General features: G+C 48.2%; 1 protein-coding gene across 1 annotated transcript in view; it reads left to right on the plus strand.

Annotated features, from left to right (window-relative positions):
- The first annotated feature begins 2,803 nt into the window (after nt 1–2,803).
- The window catches only part of CLCN4 (chloride voltage-gated channel 4), an 80,686-nt gene continuing 63,375 nt past the window's right edge, over nt 2,804–20,114 (plus strand). Inside the window, exons 1-2 of the mRNA XM_016943599.4 lie at nt 2,804–2,929; nt 4,118–4,380. The gene's annotated coding sequence lies outside the window, so the exon portion shown is untranslated. The remainder of the gene's footprint in view (nt 2,930–4,117; nt 4,381–20,114) is intronic.

The raw sequence follows: 20,114 nt of genomic DNA on the forward strand, positions 1-20,114 counted from the left end.
GATGACATGCTGCAGAGGAAGGCACTCTCTACAGGGTGCATGTGCTGAGGCGGGCGGATCAGTTGAGATCAGGAGTTCGAGACCATCCTGGGTAACATAGTGAAACCCCATCTCTACTAAAAATACAAAAATTAGCCAGGTGTGGTGGTGGGCGCCTGTAATCCCACCTACTCAGGAGACTGAGGCACAAGAAACGCTTGAACCCGGGAGGCGGAGGTTGTAGTGAGTTGAGATTGCGCCACTGTAGCCTGGGTGACAGAGCGAGACTGTCTCAAAAAAAAAAAAAAAAAATATATATATATATATATAAAATATATATGTATAATATATAATATATATACAAACACAGACATATATATATGGGGGCTTGGATACAAAGAGGCAATAGGGTCCTCACCTCTAGGTTTTGTAAAACCCACCATTTATAGAATAATTGAATAGTGAGTTTTAACAATTTAGTGGTGGGAAAATGTCTGTTTTAAAAATATACAGTGCATCCAAATCTATGAAAATTTCCCATCCACCTCTGTGCCCAGCCACACAGTTTTCCTCCCTAGAGATAACATCCTTAGCAGTTCCCGATGTCTCTTTTCAGAGGTGGTTTGTAGTGCACACACAGGTGGGCAATGCCACGTCCCACATGCTGGGAGTACTACCTTTAAGGGATTTATAATGAAGAGAGCTTCCAGCACATCATACAATGGGGAACTCTTGAAAATGGCTGGGAAATGGAACATCTTGGGCATCAAATTATACTCCATCAGTAATTCAAACCAGGGTTTCTCGACTTCAGCACTATTGTACTGATATTTTGGGCCGAAATGTTCATTGTCCCGGGAGGTAGGAGTGGGGAGGGAGCTGTCCTGTGCACTGTAGGATGTTCAGCAGCAGCCCTTGGCCTCTACCCACTCAATGCCAGGAGCACACGGCTCCTCCCACTTCAGTTGTGGCTGCCAAAAATGTCCCCTGGGGGAAAGGGAGCAACATCACCCCATTAAGAACCGCTGTTCTAAACCTTGTATGACATCTGTAGAAAACTGGCAGATAAGAGAAAAAATGTAGAAGATTCAAAGGGATAGGAAAGAGAAATCTGTGAAGCCAATGGAAAGAGCCTGTAGTCCCAGTTCCTTGGGAGGCTGAGGCAGGAGGATTGCTTGAGCCCAGGAATTTGAGGTTGCAGTGAGCCATGATCGTGCCACTGCACTCCAGCCTGGGAGACAGGGTGAGACCCTGTCTCGAATGAACAAAAAACTCAAAGGTTATTATTCCGTAACTATTGAAAGAATCTTTTCATGAAGGATGGTAATAACCAGCTTTCTATCTCCACACAGAGCAAAGTAAAAAGAAGTAGGTTTAAATGGAAGAGAAATTAAAACTGGACATAGAGATGGTTAAATATTAACAACGGCCCCTGAATGGCACTTTCTTTCCTAAAGATCTTCATGAGCAGAATAATCTAGGATGGCTAGGGATTGTTCCCTCGGGACTTTGTGGTTAAGAATTCAGGATCTTCAAGTAATGAAATCTGCATTAAAAAATTAGCCAAAACTGTTTATTCCATAATCATGTCTATATGGTGCTTTTAAGAAAACAATTTTTTTGTTGCTATAAAAGCAATACATATTCACTGTGGAAAAATTAGACAGTATCTCTAAGCTTAAAAGAAGAAAAATTTAAAACACCCTTAATCCCACTAACCAGTGAGATACCATGTTTGATACTTTAGTGAATTCATTTCCTAATAGTTTTCTGTGTTCGCAAAGGTATCTGTGTAGATATAAATATATTACACCTACATAGAAACGACGGATCACTCAGCACATAATGCTTTGAAGCTTCTATTTTTTTTTCCATTTAATCCACTGCAAATGTCTTTTTACATCCGTGTGTACCACCATATTAGTTTTAATTCTTCCACTGCACAGATGTCTTATAATTTAAAACATCCCGTTTTTGGAGATTTAACTTGTTTCCAGTGCTTTGAGATCATAAGTAATATTGCAGCAAACTTTCCCTAGTCAGGGGTTTGCACACCGTTCTTCCCCCCACCCCGACTCCCCACACCCCAGGACAAATTCTTGGACATCAAGTTGCTGGAGCACATGATACCAACAGCTGTAGGGCCCGGAGTAATTGGCGAAACTATTTGTAAGGCATTTGGTAGGAAAAATGCTAAACAGACCACCAGAAAGATTGCTCAACTTACATTCCCATGGGTGGTATTGGTTTTTGCTTTTTTTGGTTTTGTTTTTTAATCTTGGCTAAAATGACAATTTGAAAGGCGAGGGTGGAGGGTGTTCAGACAGCTCTCTCATTCTGTTGAGAATTGCTTGGCCCAGTTCTGGGCCTTGTCTGAATTGCCGGTTTGCTGCAATGTTTTTTACAATTGAGCAATCACCTAGAAAAAAGAGAAGGTGAAACTAACCTACTGCAAAAAAACTGCTCCAGGATGAAGAAGGTTGCCTGTATTTCGTCATTTCAGCCAAGCCGGAACACGGAGCAAGGCTGTCTGCACCGTGCTACCATCCTCTTCAGGCTGCAGGGCATTTTATATACCCACCACCTCCCATTGATGCTGGAAAATCCGGTCACAGAATTCCGTGCAGCCCAGCCCCTGAGGGTGGGGCGTCCTGTCTCCGGGACGCCGGGTTTTCTCTGGACACGAATGCTCCGGGGGTAGGAGGCGAATGACACTGGCACGGCGGGGCTCCGGAGCCAAGAGGTGACCAGGCTGGCTGGGCAGGGCTGAGTGGCTGGGCCGAGCACGTGATGCTCCCAGCCGGCCTCCGGGGCCCTCCGGGCTGAAATCGACATTTGCCTCTGGCAGGAAAATGAGCTTGTCAGTTTCTGCCTCCATTAGACCCTCAACCCAAAGGAGCAGGAGATTTCGGTAGCGTTTTAACTTTATCTCAGAATCTGAAAGCGGAAGGTAAGCTGCTTATCACTCAGAAAAACAAATTTGAGAGGAGTGACCTAGTAAAGTACACTGCGACTTTGTTGATTTTTAAAATCTGGTGTTGAAAATAATTGATCGCTGTGAGAGTCAAGGGCTGTATTTATCCCCAAATTAGAGATTAACCTTCTGAACAGAAATTTGGTTAATTTGGAGGGAATCATGGTATAAGGGCCAGGGTTAAATATAGAAGGACACGAAAGCTGATGGAATAAACTGCAAGTAAACTTAACTCTAACCTGCTTGTAAAACAATCTATTTCATGTCTCTTTCAGGGCTGTGAGCAAAGGGAATGTTAAAATTGTGATTTTTAACTCAAGTGAAAGTAAATGAATCTATTTGCAATTGGAATACAAATAAAAGCAGTCTTTGCTTTTGTCCTTTTACATTTCAAAAACGCTTGTGTATTTTGGCAAAAGAAAAGTTTATATGTGCACTGCTTAAGTTTGAAATACGCTATTTCAAATTTACAAAATTATCACAGTTGTAATTTTCTAAAGTCTTTCTAGGCAAGGCTGTTTCAGTTGTGAATGAGAAATGTTGACATTGTACATATTTTCTGTGATAGTAAAATGACTCACTTCTTCAGAATGTGATAAAGATTAGAAAATGTGAAATAATGAGTTATTGTGAATTAAGTCATGTCTCAGAGATTAAATGCCTTGCCAGAAGATGTAAGAAAACAGAGACACAAATACAACCATGGTCACGTAGCAGTGCTTTATTTTAAATCATCACATATTTAAGTAAGTAGTAGAAATACGTGGTGTCACCATTTTTTCCTTTGGCAAATACTAATTAATATTGGAATGCAGCTATTCAGAGTAATTAAAGCATTATTCGTCCGTGCAATTGGTATAATGTTCCATAATGAATTGCTTTGAACTAAAGTGTTTGGTATAATAGTCGATATACGGCGTGAAACATAGAAACTCTAGGCAAAGTATGTCCATGCTATATTTTGTGTCATTTTGATTTGCACAAAATGTTTATTTCTCCACTGCATTTGATAAATACTAGTTTTAAAATAAAACATGAAATTGTATTTCCTTTCACTGTAATCCCCTTATTGCTAATTCTTTTGAAATCCTATTACTCGCTTGGAGCCTGTAATAATTTGGATTTCTCCTCCTGTGTGTTGTTTTTCATAATTCTTCGCGAAAGGCCAGGCAAGCTGCACACATCAAGCGAAACGCCTGAGGGGCGGCCAGCGCGAGGGTTTCTGGCCATCGACCCTCACCTCCCGGGACTTCCAGGGTCTTCCCCCCACCCCGCGCACACCTCCCTGCCTCGCCCCGAAGGCGTCACGTGGCAGCGTGGGGCCCGCCTCCTAGTGATGTCACGACGCTCGCAGCCGTCGCGCTGAAGAAAGGATGCTCGAGGATGCTGTCCAGGTGGGCAGCCGCGGGCGCGATGCGGCACTGCAGGTAAGGGGCGCGCGGCGCCTGGATGCCCTCCCCGGCGCCCCCGGCAGCGCGGACGCTGCAGGTGGAGCCCGGCCCGCGGGCCTGCAGCCCGGCTGCGCCCCCAGAAACCCAAAGTGGGGCCTCTGGCTGCTGCGGCGCCTGCTGCCCACAGCTGCCTGCTGCAGCTGCATGCACCCGGCCGGGGATGGCCCGTGGCAGGCCCACGCGTGACTTGGGTCTTGGCGTGCCCGCCCCGAGAAAGCGGGCAGGGGCCAGACAGAAAGACGGGGGAGGGAAAAAACCGCTCCGGCGGGGGAACAAAATCTTAAGTGACCACACTGCATGCATTCTAAGTAGACAGAGGGGCTTTTAAGAGGTAACTATCAAGTGTTTTCCTAGTGTCATTCTGCTTCTTAAATAATGACATGTTTACTAATTACAGGCCTTTGTCCTCAGTAATTAGCCTCATTTCTTTCAAAGCAAAAGCGGGCTGGGGAGTGGAAACTTCTTGGTTAGCAATTTAAGAGCCAGATGTGCAATCTAAATTGCTTTGCATTATTTTGCAAGGTTCCAGCATTTACAGGGCATACGTCAGAAAGGTATTTTTTTTTCCTTCCAGGTGTTTTAAGTAGATTAAAAAAGAACGGTATCCAATACAATAAAAATAAATTGCAGCTTCCAAAGATAACATGTGAGCGTAAGAGACAGCTACATCTCTAAGAACCAAATGATCTTTAGCAGAGAGTGGGGGTGGAGATAACACCAAAACCTAAGAATTCCCAGAGTTCTTTTTAATTCTCTCGCTGATAATTCGCTTGCTGAATGGAGGGGCTTGATGACTCAGCGCCAGATGGAGGGGGTCAGGTGACTTCAGTTCTAGCATGACAGTGGGTGGGGGATTTTAATGGACTGTTTCTAGAGCGTTTACATGCCTTTCTCGGGGTCAGGAAGAAACTACAGCCAGGACGTGTGGGGGCACCCTTAGGGGGAGAATGTGGCATTTTTTTCCCCTCTAAAACCTGACCCTTCTGGAAGCTTTGTTGTCACTAAACTGTATTGGAACTCACATCATGAATAATTTGACCAACCAGCAACGTTGGGGGGCCTGTAAAGCAATGCTATTTCCATCAATAATTGAAGGAGGCATTTCTTTCAGAATTTGGGACACCCAGATGTGTTGCTGCAGTAATTTAGTAACTTGTTTATTGCGATTTTCTTCCTTTGGTTCAGTTTGGTTACACAAATTAAGATCCCCGGGTCCCCGCCCTCCCTTCTCCTCCAGCCCAACCCTAGATAGAGCAAAGCAGATGATAGAGGTGGATCTAATACAGACCTAGATTCCACTTTTGGCTTTGTGACTGTGCAGCCTTGGACATGTCATTTAGTGTCTTTGGGCCTCGACTATCTCGTCCTCAAAGTAACAAAGGGATTTAGGTCAGGGTGTCTCAACCTTGGCACTACTGGCATTTGGGGCCAGATAACTCCTTGTGGTGAGGCTGTCCTGTGCATTGTAGGATGTTTAGCAGAATCTCTGACCTCCACCTACTAGATGCTAGTAGCACTTCCCCCTCCCAGCCCCCAGTTGTGACAATCAAAAATGTTGCCAGACATTGCCAAATGTCCCCCGAGGGCTCCCTTGCCCCCTGTTGAGAACCACTGATTGAGATGATCTCGAAATATTCTTCTTCGGGCTCCAAGAATTCATTTTCTTATGATTGGTTTGATGCCAAGCCCTTGATCAGAAATCTGATTCCCTTTCTTAATATCACATATATTGGAAAACACAATGTGAAGGCGTTTTTATGCTGTGAATTTCCAGAAATAGCTTCTGTGAAAAGGGGAGGAGCTGTTTGTATGCCATTTGTAGCTGGGAGGCTAGCTTGGCAGAAAGGAGAGTGTTAGGGAAAGAGGAAAAAAACAGAGCACTAGATGAACGTGTGTTGAAACCTGCCGGGGCTTCGTGCTCAGCAGACCTGGAGCACGTCCCTGGACATAGTCTAACCCTGGGTTAGACCTAACAGCTGAGAGTCCATTTCCTTGTCTGCAAAAATGAGAATAACAGTGTCCACTCGGAGGTGTTGTGAGGATGAAACGACACGACATCTGGTGCTGGTGGGGGACGTGGTGAGGACGAGAGGGTGGTAATGTCTATGCAGCTAGGAGGAGGCAAACACAAACGGCCCGCACCACCAGCGACACGGACACTCGCTTGGGCAGACATGGTCGCATGCTTTAAGCTTCAGTCCAGGACTAAAGATCTGGCTTTGACACCTAGGAGGGTGACCGTGGCTGCATCACTTCACCCCGCAGAGCTGCTGTCGGATCTGTAAAGTGGGGCCAACTGTACTTGCTGACTCTGCTTCCTTGGCTGTTGGGGAGGGACGGATGGAAGTGAGAGGGTCTGCAGGCTGGGAAACTCCCAAGAGACAGGAAGCGGGGGTGGCAGCAGCATAGCAAGGGGGGGACATGTTTACTATGTGTGTGTATGTGGTGGTGGTGGGGTGCTTAGAATGGCCAGAAAACATTTCCTTGTGCCCCAGGCTTTGGACTTTGATGTGTCCCTCCCCTGGGTTCCCTTTCCGTTGCCATCAGCTTGCTCTCTCTCTCTCTCTCTCTGTCTGTCTGTCTCATCTTTCCTGGCACCATGAAAATGGTCTCCTGGGGGAGATAGGAAAGCCCTGGTGGGGGAGGTTGGCCTTCGGTGAGGAAGACCCACTGTGCAGAGGGCTAGGGTGAGAGCAGCTGGCTCCATCCACTCCCCACGCCACTGTCCTCACAGGCTTCAGTCCACGGACATCCCAGGGCAGGCCTGGCACGCTCCTGTGTGCCTCCAGTGGGCTTGGTGCTCTGTATGAGCCATCTGGCCTTGTCTCTTCAACAAGGTAATATCATGAAAGAAATTTTTAAAAAGGGAGGTGGGGTATTCTCCATCAAACGAGACTTAAGAGACGGAATAGCCAAATATCACTTGTGGCCCTCGATTGGATTCGGCCCAAACAAACGTGTAACAGGCATTTTGGGGATGCCTAGAGATGCTTTGATGTGACTGGCTATTAGGTGACACTAGGAGACTGCTGCTGCTTTGATTAGATGTGACAGTCTGTGATGTGTTCGGCAGCCCCTCGGACAGATGCAGTGATCCCCACCCCTGGCAGCTGCAACTTGGCATCACCCTCTCCCCTGGGGTTTGGTCTGGACCAAGTAATGAACTTCCAATGAATACGTCTAGCAAGGGGTGGGGGAGTGGCACTTCCACCATGAGGGTGTAAAGGGGCTTCTGCCTGGGGTGTGTTTTCTCTCTTGGGTTGCTTACACTGAAGCTGCCATGTCGTGATCAGCCCTACAAAAGGGTCCATCTGCCGTGGTGAGGACCCGAGGTCCATTCCAACAGCCTGAGAAGAACTGAGACCCGCTGACGGTGTGAGGGTGTGAGCGGGCTCGGAGGCAGACCCTTCAGGCCCAGTTGAGTCTTTTTTTTTTTTTTTTGAGACAGAGTCTCGGTCTGTCACCCAGGCTGCAGTGCAGTGGTAGCGATCTCAGCTCACTGCAACCTCCGCCTCCTGGGTTCAAGCGATTGTCATGCTTCAGCCTCCCTAGTAGCTAGGAATACAGGGACACGCCACCACGGCTGGCTAATTTTTGTATTTTTAGTAGAGATGGGATTTTGCCATGTTGGACAGGCTGGTCTCGAACTCCTGACCTCAGGTGATCCGCCCACCTTGGCCTCCCAAAGTGCTGGGATTACAGGCATGAGCCACCACGCCCGGCCGCAGTTGAGTCTTGAGATGCTTACAGCCCTGTGAGACACCTTGAGCTGAGGCACCAGCTAAGCCACTCCAGGGTTCCTGACACAGAAACAGTGACATGATACATGTTTGTGTCCTGCTGCTATGCTTTGGGGTAATTTGTTAGGCAGCAATAGATAGCTAATACATGTGTTTATGTAGAAAAGTCTTCTTGTTTAGAGATGTATACTAAAGTGTTTAGAGATGAAGTGTCATGGTAGCAGTCATTTACTTTTTTTCTTTTTTTGATGTTTTCTTGAGATCTCTTTAATGTATGACTTAATAGGAGACAGATGAATTCTCATACTTGGTTCTACATTCAATCTGTTTCAATATCGCATGTCATGTAGCCTCTGGAAAATTCCATTGTATGCTCGTGAGAGAATGAACTTAGAAAAAGGCAAATAACAATGTCAGAATATTGTGAAATGTTTTTGACATCATGGACTCCCTTAAAGGGTCTTGGGGAGCCCAAGGAGTCCCCAGATGACACTTTGAAGATCAGGCTTCAAGATCAATAATTTACTTTTAAATGGTTCAGTTAAATGAAGAGAGAGAAAGAGATAAAGCAGATAGAGCCAAATGTGAACAACTGTTCAGTCTGATTGGTGTTATTCACTGGATTCTTCTGGATGATGTTCTGTGTAATTGAAAATGTTCATAATAAAAAATTAGGAAAAAAAGAAAAGAAATGTAAACCCTTAGACACACTGGGGATTCTGACTGAATAGGTCTGGGGGTGAAGCCCAGGGCTTAACCTGTGCTCCAGGTGCCCCCATCACATGGGCCAGAGGCCCCAGCCACTTTGCCCCAGAGGTCCTCGCCTTACCTGCCTCCTCTCCACCTGTCAGCCTTGCAGTAGCAGACCAAAGGGGTTTAGTGTGATGACGCATCTCTTCTACCAACCTGGGGGAAGAGGTGTGTGGGGACAGTCCCCCCTCCTATCCCTTCCCCCATACACACTTTCCCTTGGTAACAAGACCTTTGTTTAACCACATTTTCAGTGGGTGGCTTTTTTATGTGCAGGAATTTTTTTTTTTTGTGATAAGTATTTTTTTAAATGACTTTCATTTCTTTTCTTTTTTTTTTTTGAGATGGAATCTCTCTTTGTTGCCCAGGCTGGAGTGCAGTGGCTTGATCTCGGCTCACTGCAACCTTCATCTCCCAGGTTCAAGCGATTCTCCTGCCTCAGCCTCCTTGTAGCTGGGATTACAGGCACGCACCACCACGCCTGGCTAATTTTTGTATTTTTAGTAGAGACGAGTTTCACCATGTTATCCAGGCTGGTCTCGAACTCCTGACCTCAGGTGATGTGCCCGCCTCGGCCTCCCAAAGTGCTGGGATTATAGGCTTGAGCCACTGCTCCCGGCCCCTTAATTACTTCTTCATTCAGCAAATATTCCTTGGGTCTGTGCGTCTAGGCCAGGGTTTCTCAACCTTGACACTGTGGACGTTAGGGTCCAGATGATTCATTTTTATGGGGGGCTGTTCTGGGCAATGTAGGGTATTGAGCCGCATCCCTGGCCACCATCCACTAGATGCCAGTGGCACCCCATCTCCCAGTTGTAATAACAAAAAATGTCTCTAGACATGGCCAAATGTCCCCTGGGGGTCAGTATTGCCCCCAGTTGGTTGAGTCCTACAAGTCTAGGCAGTGGGATACATGGTAGGACCAAATGGACAAGGTTCCTGCCCTCACAGGACTGATTTGAGCTGAGGGAAGAGGAAGTAGCTGTTGGATAGGCTGTGTGTTGAGTGAAAGGATGGACAGCAAAGGATGTACAGCACTGGACTCCAAACGCTGGTCAGGGAGGGCAAGAAGGCCTCTCTGAGGGGTCGCACTTGAGCAGAGATCCGAATGGAGAGAGAGCCACTTGAGCACGGTGGGCTGAGTGCTCAGGGCTGAGGGAACAGCCAGTGCAAAGGCCCTGAGGCAGGGCAGGACAGGAAGCGTTTGCGGAAAGCAGGGAGATCGGCGTGTGCAAAGTAGAGCTACCCAGAGAGTAGGGGTGGGGACAGGTGCTCAGAGGGGCGCAGGGGGCAGGCCATCCTGGAACTGGCAGTCGTGGTGTCAACCCTGGATTGTCCTCAGTGTGATGGAAAGCCACTGGATGCTCCTGTGTCGGGGAGTGACATGTTGAGACTGGGTTAAAAGGACTGGCTGCTGTCAGGAGCAGAGTCAGAGGTGGGTGAGAAAGAAAGCAGGGCGGCCAGCAAGGAGGCTAGGAGGCGAGGCTGGAGGCCAGATGGGGAGTGGCCAGGGTGACCAGGTGAGTTGGACTGAGGAGCTAACCTCTTTAGCAGCAATGTTGTCCTAGGTGCCAGAGTGGGCCCTTGGTGATCAAAGAAGCCTGGCGTGGGAGGGTAGTGTGAACTACAGGGCAGGACATGGAGGCTGCAGACGTGTCCTGATGCATCCGGCTCAGTCGCAGCATCACCTTTGATGGGCGGTGGCTCCCAGGGACAGCAGAGGAAATGGCCATGCACATTCCCACATGACACCTGAAAAGCTCTCTTTCCCGCTTCTTGTCATGGCTGAAGTCTCCCAAGCTGTCAGGCTGCCGGTGGCTCCGGTGATTCTGGCTACACAGCTTGCTTGCTGTCCTCGGGCCCAGCACATTTGTTCCTGCCACTGAGTCTCTGAATTGGCTGTTCTCTGTGGCTGGAGGGTCAACCCCCACACTTGTTCCCTTGTTGCCTTCTCCAAGTGGCCCTGGTCGCCCTGCACCGCCTGTCACGTGCGCTTCTGCGGGATGCAGTGGCCTGCAATCGGGGGTTCATGGAAGCCCCTGCCTGCTGGCTTGCCATCTTCACACTGTTCTTGACGTGGTCCTGCCCTGCCCCAGGGCCTTTGCACTGGCTATTCCCTCAGCCCTGAGCACTCAGCCCCCTCGTATTCAACAGAGAGCCTGCTGTTGGCTGGGTTGAAAGTAGATGTGAGACCGGAGCCTTCCTCACAGAGGGGACTTGAACCCCTCTTGAAGCTGCAGAAGAGGAGAGTCCTGGAAGGCTGGGGTCAGGCCCTTGACCTGCCCTGGGGACGACACATGGGAATAGCAGGGTCATGAAGGAGAGGCTGTGGGTGGGCGCTCCCCCTGAGGGTGGTGTTCCCCTCTTTCCATCTGAGGCAGTTGGGGTGCCCAGGATGGGTTTGGGGTTTGCTGATGTGAGAGCTACCCCAACGCTGTGTTTCCTTATGGGGGAGGCTGCTCCTGGTCCTGGGTGCTGGGCCTGCGGCTCCTCTCTGTGGCTGCCGCTCCCCTGAGCCTTGCCCGCAATTTCGCGATGCTTCCCGATGGGCTGACTGTGTCCTCCTATCTCTTGGCTCTTCACTTCCCTTCTGGGTTGATTTGGCTAAATATGAAAGTTATTTTTCGCCCTCCACTCTAACCCTTGGAGGTGCTGGTTGGGTGAAAAGGCCTCTGTGGTTAGCAGATAGCCGGGAGATTGTTCCTCTTAGCTTAGTCACGCCTCACACCAGCTCACCTTTTACCCCAAACATGGAATTGGCTCAAATGTCAGCCCGTGTGTTGGTCAGAGTGGCCTGCCTCTCTTCACCGTGGCGTCCCGGGCCACCAGGAACGGCACATGAACGCAGTTTTGGGTGCCTTCCAGCATTTAGGCTTTACACACTTGCCAGTCACGAGTGGCTCCTGAAATTTTCTTTTTATCCATGAGGGGGTGTGAACCTTGGATAAGCAGAAAATAGGTTGTTGTGGAGAAAACCTGTCAGAAAATGGTGAAGGGAAGGCCAGGCTGTGGAAGTGCCAGAAGAGCGAGGGATTTCCCACCTGCACTGTCTTCAGCAGCTGTGATGGCTTGAACTGTGTCCCCAACAAATTCATAGATTCAAGTCCTAACCTTCAGTACTTCAAGACGTGACCTTATTTGGAGATAGGGCCTTGACAGAGGTCATCATGGTGAAACGAAGGCATCAGCAGCGCGCGTCCCTTCATCTCAGACTTCTGGCCTCCGGAACTGGGAGAAAACCCTCTTCTGTTATCTGAGCCACCCAGTCCGTGGTGCTTGGTTACGGCAGCCCTAGCAAGCACGTGCAGCAGCATTTTTTTGTGGATGCATGAGAGCGCGACCCAGGGGCCTTTAATTAAGCTATTCTCACACGGTGTAGCAGAAACGTGGCCCCCAGTGTCCTCTCCATGGAGGCACATGGCTCTGGGTCCTGAGGTGGCAGAGGCCTGCCTGCTGTTGTGGAGAAAGGCCCCTGGGACCTGGGCTGGATCCAGCTGCCCCCTCACTGTGTGTGAGACTTAACCTCTGTGCCGCAGTTTGCTTATCTGTAACTTATCTGTAACGTGGGCCTGAGGGAGGCGGTACTTCATACACGGGGGAAGTGCTTAGAATGAAGCCAGGTACACGGAGCCCTGTACAAAGGCGTTGTGACTGTTATTATGGGAAGAAGTCTCTGGGGAAATTCCAAACCCTTGGCTCTTGGCACCAGCAACACAAACACCTCACAGCCCAGCCCTCCTGTCCCTGGGATGGGGGTGTGAGAACACTGAGGCCATTGTGTCACCCGAGGCCACATGTGGTTGGCCTCATCCTGTTTCCAACACGTGGGCTGGGTTTCAACATGGAACGAATGGCTGCATGGCCCTGGGACCATAGGAAGCCTGCCATGGTCACACAACAGCTGCCTAGTCCTATGGAAGCCAGACTGTGATTGAAGGAACACAGGGAGTGCTGGGGGCAGGGCCGGGGCCGGGGAGGAAGTGGGAGGAGGAAAAAGGAAGTGTCTCCGCTGGTTCGAGGCAGAATTTTGAAACAGGCACAGTTTCTTTCTGAACATCCTTTTGCTCTGAGCTTCCCCCTGTTTGAAACTCCTTGGTCGTGTGGCCCTCCACCCCTCACTGGGGGCCACCACCTGGCTCCCGTCACTGTCAGTGCCTTCCTGTCTTCTCCCCTCTGGTGTTTGGAGGGTTAGCTAGAAGGGGTGGAATGAGTCCTGGCCACCTCATCATCCTAAAGGTGTCCACATTTTAAAAGCAAGACTCAAAATGATTACAAATGAAATTGAAATTCCTGGGGTTTCAGGCAAGGTGGAATAAGGCAGTGAAAAGCTTTTGTATTGGAGCCAGCCTCCAAGATGGGCCTCGACCATCCTACCTCCAGGTGTTCATGCTCATGTGTGGTCCCCTCCCATATGGAACCATTCAGGGCTGACCTGTGTCACCAATAGGATACCGTGAAGTGACAGTGTGTGACTTTCAAAGCTAGGTCATTAGAGACCCTCCTGGTTCTCTTGGACCACCCCCTCTAGAGAAAGCCAACTGCCATGTCGTGGGGACATTCAAGGCATCCTGTGGGGATGCCAGCGAGCAAGTTGGTTGCTATGTGAGGGAGCCCCCGTCCAACTTTCAGATGAGAGCAGCCCTGGCTGACATCCTGACCACAACCTCCTGAGAGACGCTGAGCCAGAAAGACCCAGCCACACTGCTCCCCACTTCCTGACACATAGAAACCGTGTGAATGGTCAGTGTAAATGGTAATTAGTGATGCAGCTTCAGATAACTGAAATGACTAGTAATGGTCCAAAGCTTTCTTGGAGGGGAGGCCCAGTGCTGGTCTCTCCTTGGGTCAGCTCCCCAGGCTCTGGCCATAGCTGCCTTCGTTTTGCCCTTCCGAAGCTCCACTTTTCTCTGATCGTTCCATATTTGTTCATGGTATTTTCTCTCTCTTTCCTTCCTGGGTTGGAGAGGAGAGGAGCTTCATGCAAAGTTTAGGTCTATTGATGATAAATTAGGGCATATTGAGGATGAGTTTGGATATATAGATTTTTAGTAAATGGGCAACGGTCTGTATTCGATGAAAATGTATATCCTGTGTATCTCTTTATAGCCTGGAGGCTTCAGTAAAATATTCCCCAAATGCCAGTGGGGTTTGGCTGTCTGGGCGTTACTTTGGGCATTCGGCGTTTGCAGATGCAGGATGTCATTTTTGATGCGAGCAGCCCCCTTTTCCTCCAGCACCAGGGAAACACGCCGCAGCCTGTAATGCAATGTGGAGCCCGTGTCCTCTGCCCGCTGCACAGGGGATTTGCCAACTCCAGCGCCTTTGCTTTGTCAGGGCTTTCAGACTTCTGACCTCAATTATTTCAGTGGGAGGTCATTTTTGCAAGAGAGGATGCAATGGGTGTTTGAAAAGAGAAAGTATTTCACGGGCACTTCAAAGAAGTGTTGCAAGCATGCCAATGAAAAACCTCACTTTTGTAAAGTGAAGCAGTGAGATTTAATTCCAGCTGATGGCTTGTTTGGGTTGCCTTTGGTCAACTTTTAATTGAAATCCATGTGCAGAAAAGTGCACAAAGGGTAAGCGTGCAGCTTGATGAATTGTCACAAGGTGAACACACCTGGGTAACAGTGCCCAGATCCAGAAATGGAACATGACCAGTTCCCAGAAGCCACCCTCATGTCCCCTTCCAAGGGTAACTGCTATCCTGAATAACACCACTGGTTCCTTCTGCTTGTTTGGAACTTTATAGGGATGGAATCTCGGATCCCTTTGTGTCTGCTTTTCTTTGTGTCTTTCTTTTACTTGACATTAGGCTTGTGAGCTTCATTCTTATTATGGGATGGAGTGGTACCTCTTTCCTCCTCATAGCCCTGTATAGCCTAATAGCTTTCTTTGTATGTAAAGTGTCTCTTTTCTGTCACTGCTTTTAAGAGATCTTCTTTTTCACTTGTTTAACAGTTCGATTATGCTATGCCTTGGTGTAGTTTTCTTCATTTTTTTGTGTGTGCTTGGGGTTTGTTGAGCTTCTTCTATCTATGGGATTATATAGTCTAATAGTTTAAATCTTTGTGTAAACAAGATTTCCTATATTGAATGTTCTGGTCAGTGTATCTACATTTATTTCCGAGAAACTTCTTGAGAGAGCTTAAAGGGATTTTTAAGGCAGTTTCCCTCTCAAGCTGTCACCTCCTCCACTTGGATAAAAACAGTGAAGGATTTGTCTTGTTGGGCTGATAAGAAACCGTCAGCTTGTGGTGCTTTTAGCCTCTGTTATGGGTCCAGAGTCCACTCCCTCAGGCTCCATTGATTCTGTGTCGAATGCCTGTGGCTGGATATCAGGAGGACACCTGTTTTTGTCAGCCCAACTCTTTTCATGAGTGAAAAGTAACAAGGGAAACAAGATGAATTCAGAAAAACAAACAAACAAACAAAAAAAACCAGTAAGGAAAGGCAAGGTATGCCCCTCAGACAGGCATTGCTACAAATTATTATCATGTCTTTAAAAAAAATTTTCTGTTTTTCTTTTTAAAAATTTTTAATTTTGCTACAAATTATAAAACTGGTGGGTGATGGTGGACGTTTCAAAACCACTCACGTGTGACATGGCAGTGACTTCAGGCTGGCCTACATAGCCTTTTGTTCTCTGTACATGTACAGATAAAAATCTTTCTTGATTCTTTTTTTTTCTTTTTCTTTCTTTTTTTTTTTTTTTGAGATAGAGTCTTGCTCTGTTGTCCAGGTTGGAGTGCAGTGGTGTTATCTTGGCTCACTGCAAGCTCCGCCTCCTGGATTCAAGCGATTCTCCTGCCTCAGCCTCCTAAGTAGCTGGGATTACAGGCATGCACCACCATGCCTGGCTAGTTTTGTATTTTTAGTAGAGATGGGGTTTCACCATGCTGGCCAGGCTGGTCTTGAACTCCTGACCTCAGGTGGTCCACCTGCCTCGGCCTCCCAAAGTGCTGGGATTACAGGCATGAGCCACCACACCCGCCCTCTTATCTTGATTCTTGAGCATGTCTATGCAGTGATGTCCAAAGCATTCAATAGCTGACTACTTGATAGGGTTTTATATCTATTGATGGATATAGTATTAATAACACTCCCTGTAGAATAGAGGTAGTATGTGTGCCTGGCTAAGCTTTTTGTGGCTTAGTGGACACTATTTCTATATAGCAACATTCAGCAAACACTTCATTTTATGCAGGTCCGGATAGTAAATAGAGATGAGTAACATAGGCCTTTGCCCTCGAGGAGCTCACAGCCAAATATGGGAGGAAGCATGTTTGTAAATAATCACTTGAGATGAGTAACATAGGCCTTTGCCCTCAAGGAGCTCACATCGAAATATGGGAGGAAGCATGTTTGTTTGTAAATAATCACTTGAGATGAGTAACATAGGCCTTTGCCCTCAAGGAGCTCACAGCCAAATATGGGAGGAAGCATGTTTGTAAATAATCACTTGAACAAAATGCAGTTTCTAAATAAGATTGATGTTAAAAATATTAATATAAACAATATTAAAATTTTAGTGATTAAAACACAATGGCAAGGATGCAGGTCATGAAATGAGTGGAAAATAGGAAGGGAACAAAAGGTTATACTAGGCCAGTGGCTCTTAACGTGCAGCCCTTGGATCAGCTGCAGCAGCCTCCCTTGGAAGCTTGTTAGAAATGCAGATTCCCCGGCCCCATCCAAGCCTTGCCGGATCTGAAACTCTGAGGGTGGGACCTGACAGTCTGGGTTTCCCCAGCCCTCCTGGTAATGCTGATGCACGTTCAAGCTGAAGAACCACTGGTTTAGACAGTGATAAGCCACCAGGGTTCTGTCGGGAAGCCTAGGACAGGCCATTTTAGTGCCCACGTTGTCCCCTAATTGCCAGAAGCCTCAGCACAGCTTGGACCCTTTTGTTAGGGGACTGATGTATGTCGGCAATCAATAAAGTATATTAGGGAGTTTTTCTGAATTTTTTTTGAGACAGAGTCTCGCCGTGTCACCCAGGCTGGAGTGCAGTGGCGCGATCTCCGCTCACTGCAACCTCCGCCTCCCGGGTTCATGAGATTCTCTTGCGTCAGCCTCCAGAGTAGCTGCTGGGATTACAGGTGCCCACCACCATGCTTGGCTAATTTTTGTACTTTTAGTAGAGACGGAGTTTTACCATGTTGGTCAGGCTGGTCTCGAGCTCCTGACCTCAGGTGATCCACCCACCTCGGCCTCTCAAAGTGCTGGGGTTACAGGTGTGAGCCACCGCGTCCGGCTCTGAATTCTTAAATGAAGGGAAAGTTTTACTTTGCCCAACTAGTACAGCTTACTACTTTATTTCTTTTATGGATTGTGTTTTTGATGTCATTTCTAATAACTGTTTGCCTAGCCCTAGGTTTTGCTCATTTGTGTAGGAGAGGTAAAGATCACTCACATGGGTTTACACAGGCAAGGGCATAACTGGCTGAAGAAATATAAAATGCCATGTGATGCTGCCTTCGTTTGGGTCCTTGCAGAAGTGGAACTTGAAATTAGGTTTCTGGTGCAAGTTGACTTGGGAGGGGAGTGGGGAAGTGAGACTAGGAAAGGAAGGCAGCCATTAGGGCCGGGCTGTTAATTTCACGCAATGGGCGACTGGAGCTTAATTCCACACTTTGGAAACTCTAGGAAATGGTGCTCGCTGTGTCATGGGCCCCCAAGATCACCTCTGGGTCTGGTGATTTCCTAGGAGGGCTCATAAAACTTGACACATGGCATATGCATGGCTATGATTTAGTAAAGCAAGAGGACACAGAGAAAAATCAACAAAGGGAAAAGGCTTATGGGGTGAAGTCTGGAGAAAAGCAGGCACGTGCTTCCAAGAGTCCTCTCCCAGTGGGGTCACACAGAACATGCCTACTCCTGCCCATGGTGAGTTGAGACAACATGTGTGAAATGTCCACCAGGGAAGGTCCTTAGAGACTCAGCGCCTGGGATTTGTATTGGGGGCTGCTCACATAGGCACCCTCTGCCTAGCACACATCAAAATTCCAGACTCCCAGAGAGAAAGCAGGCATTCAGCATAGATCACAGTATTTGGACAAAAAGTTTAGGCACAGTGAGCCACTCTTACCAGCTCTGGGAATGGTGGGAACCCTCCCAAAATACAAATTCCCAGATGCCAGCCAAGGGCCAACCTTGCAAACAGGCCTTTCTAAGGAGAGCAGTCTCAGGTCTGCTATATTACGTGTTTTCTGCACAGGTACAAAGCACAAGCCTTGAAATAATCTCATTCAAGGGACAAGGGAGTAGGACATTTGAAGATGTCTGGTTTTCTCCAGACTTTGCCCCGCAAGCCTTTTCCCTCGGGAGTCAGTTCTTGAGAGTCATCGATTAATACCTATTCCCAATAATGCACTTCAGGCATGCCATGTAAGCAGAGCCACCTTCTGTGGGTCTCAAAACAATGACAGTGACCTTAGACTAAGCGATATGGTTGGAAATTAGCTAGAGCTTACTGGAAGGTTTTGAGTGATATGAGTGGGGTGCTGGCAGCATCAGATACAGTAGTTATTCTAGAAATTGGATGGGGACAACAGAGCCATGTGTATAGGGTAGTTCGCATGCCTGGGGTCGTGTGGCAGTATTGTAACTGTGAATGAAGAGACCGAGGTCAAGGCTTCGCTCTAACCTCCTTAGGTAGATGCTTCCTTCCTGTGTCTGCTCATTGGAGGAATGGGAAAGTGTGTGTGTTTGTGTGTGTGTGTGTATGTGAGAGAGAGAGAGAGGGCATGCGTGTGTGTGTGTGTGTGAGCATTGTGGGGGCAGAAAATCCTGGTACATTTGCAGTATTTTAAACTTCCACTTCTAATCTTTCAGTTCTGAGCAGCGTGAATAGGCAGATAAACAAATGTTTGCTATAGCCTCAAACATTCATGCCAGAACATTTTTTTCCCTCCTTCCACACAAGTAAATTAAGAGAACAGTGGTCTGTTGTATAATTTGAAGATGGCTATTAATTTGTGTTGGATTGCATTTCTTAAGCATGTTATGTTATTCGAGGAGCAGGAGACCCTGGAGGAGGCGCTTGTGGGGAAGCTTTGAAGCTGGAGCAGGAAGGAGTGAAATGACACAGTCTGATGACGATCACAGTAATGCAGGCCTTGCAGCCTGGCGACATTCTTCAAAGGCAACTAACTGCAAGACTGCCCTCTTCCCTTCCCCTCTCAGACATCTCCAAGACCCTGCCAACCGCCAGATGAAACCAATCTTCCTAGAGCCTCGTGTGGTGGTCTCAGGCATCGCGTGGGAGTGCCTTAGAAATTCAGCGTCTCAAATGCAGTCTTGGGCCACACCCCAGCTCTCCAGGATCAGAATCTGCCGTTTAATAAGACCCTAAGGGATGCATGGCTCATCCAAGTCGGAGTCAGATCTCACCCGAGGCCGCACATTGGCAGCACCTGGGGAGCTTTTAAAAATGCTGATGCCTGGGCGCTGCCTCAGGGACCCCGGTTTAATGACTCTGGGCGGGGCCTGCTCCTTGGGCTTTCTGAATGCTCCCACGTGGTTCGGCTGCGCACCCTGGGCTGGGAACCGTGGGGTTCCCTGGCAGTACCCTTCTGGAATTCTCCTTCCCCAGCCTCCCAGGCACGTGACTGCTTAATCTCCTCCCTCTGTGGCTCTTTCTCTGTCCTCTGCTCCTGGCTCCCCGATTTCTGAAGGCAGCCCGGTCTCTTTTCTTTCTTTGTTACCTCCTGGCCATTCTCCAAAGTGCCTCTGCGGGGGCGGGAGCTTGTGAGAAATTCGAGCCTCAGCCATGCCCCAGACCTGCTGAATCAGCACCTGCAGTTTAACCAGAAGCCCATGCGCATGTGCATTGTCATATGAGAAGCGCTGATCTAGGTGACGTAAGCTGGGAAAGAAACCCAGGGAATCTGCTGGAATGTAGGGAGCCTGGGCTCAGGAACTGGAAGGCGTCTGTCTGGGTCTCTGGCTTGTTTGTTTTCTAGCTGTCTCAACTTGCCACTGTGGTCATTTGGGGCTAGATCATTCTTCTCTGTGCGGGTCGTCCTGTGCATTTAGGACGCTGGGCAGCATCTCTGGCTTTTACCCACTTCATGCCATAGCAATCCCCCTCTCCAGAGGTGATAACCAAGAATGTCTCCAGGCATTGTCAAGCATCCCCTGGGGGCAGAATGGTCTCTAGGGGACACTTTGGTGTCTGCCTCTGGCCTCATTCCCTCCCGCCATACACCCTTGGTA

The sequence above is a fragment of the Pan troglodytes genome, chromosome X, assembly GCF_028858775.2.
Source record: "Pan troglodytes isolate AG18354 chromosome X, NHGRI_mPanTro3-v2.0_pri, whole genome shotgun sequence".
In the NCBI taxonomy this organism is placed as follows: Eukaryota; Metazoa; Chordata; class Mammalia; order Primates; family Hominidae; genus Pan; species Pan troglodytes.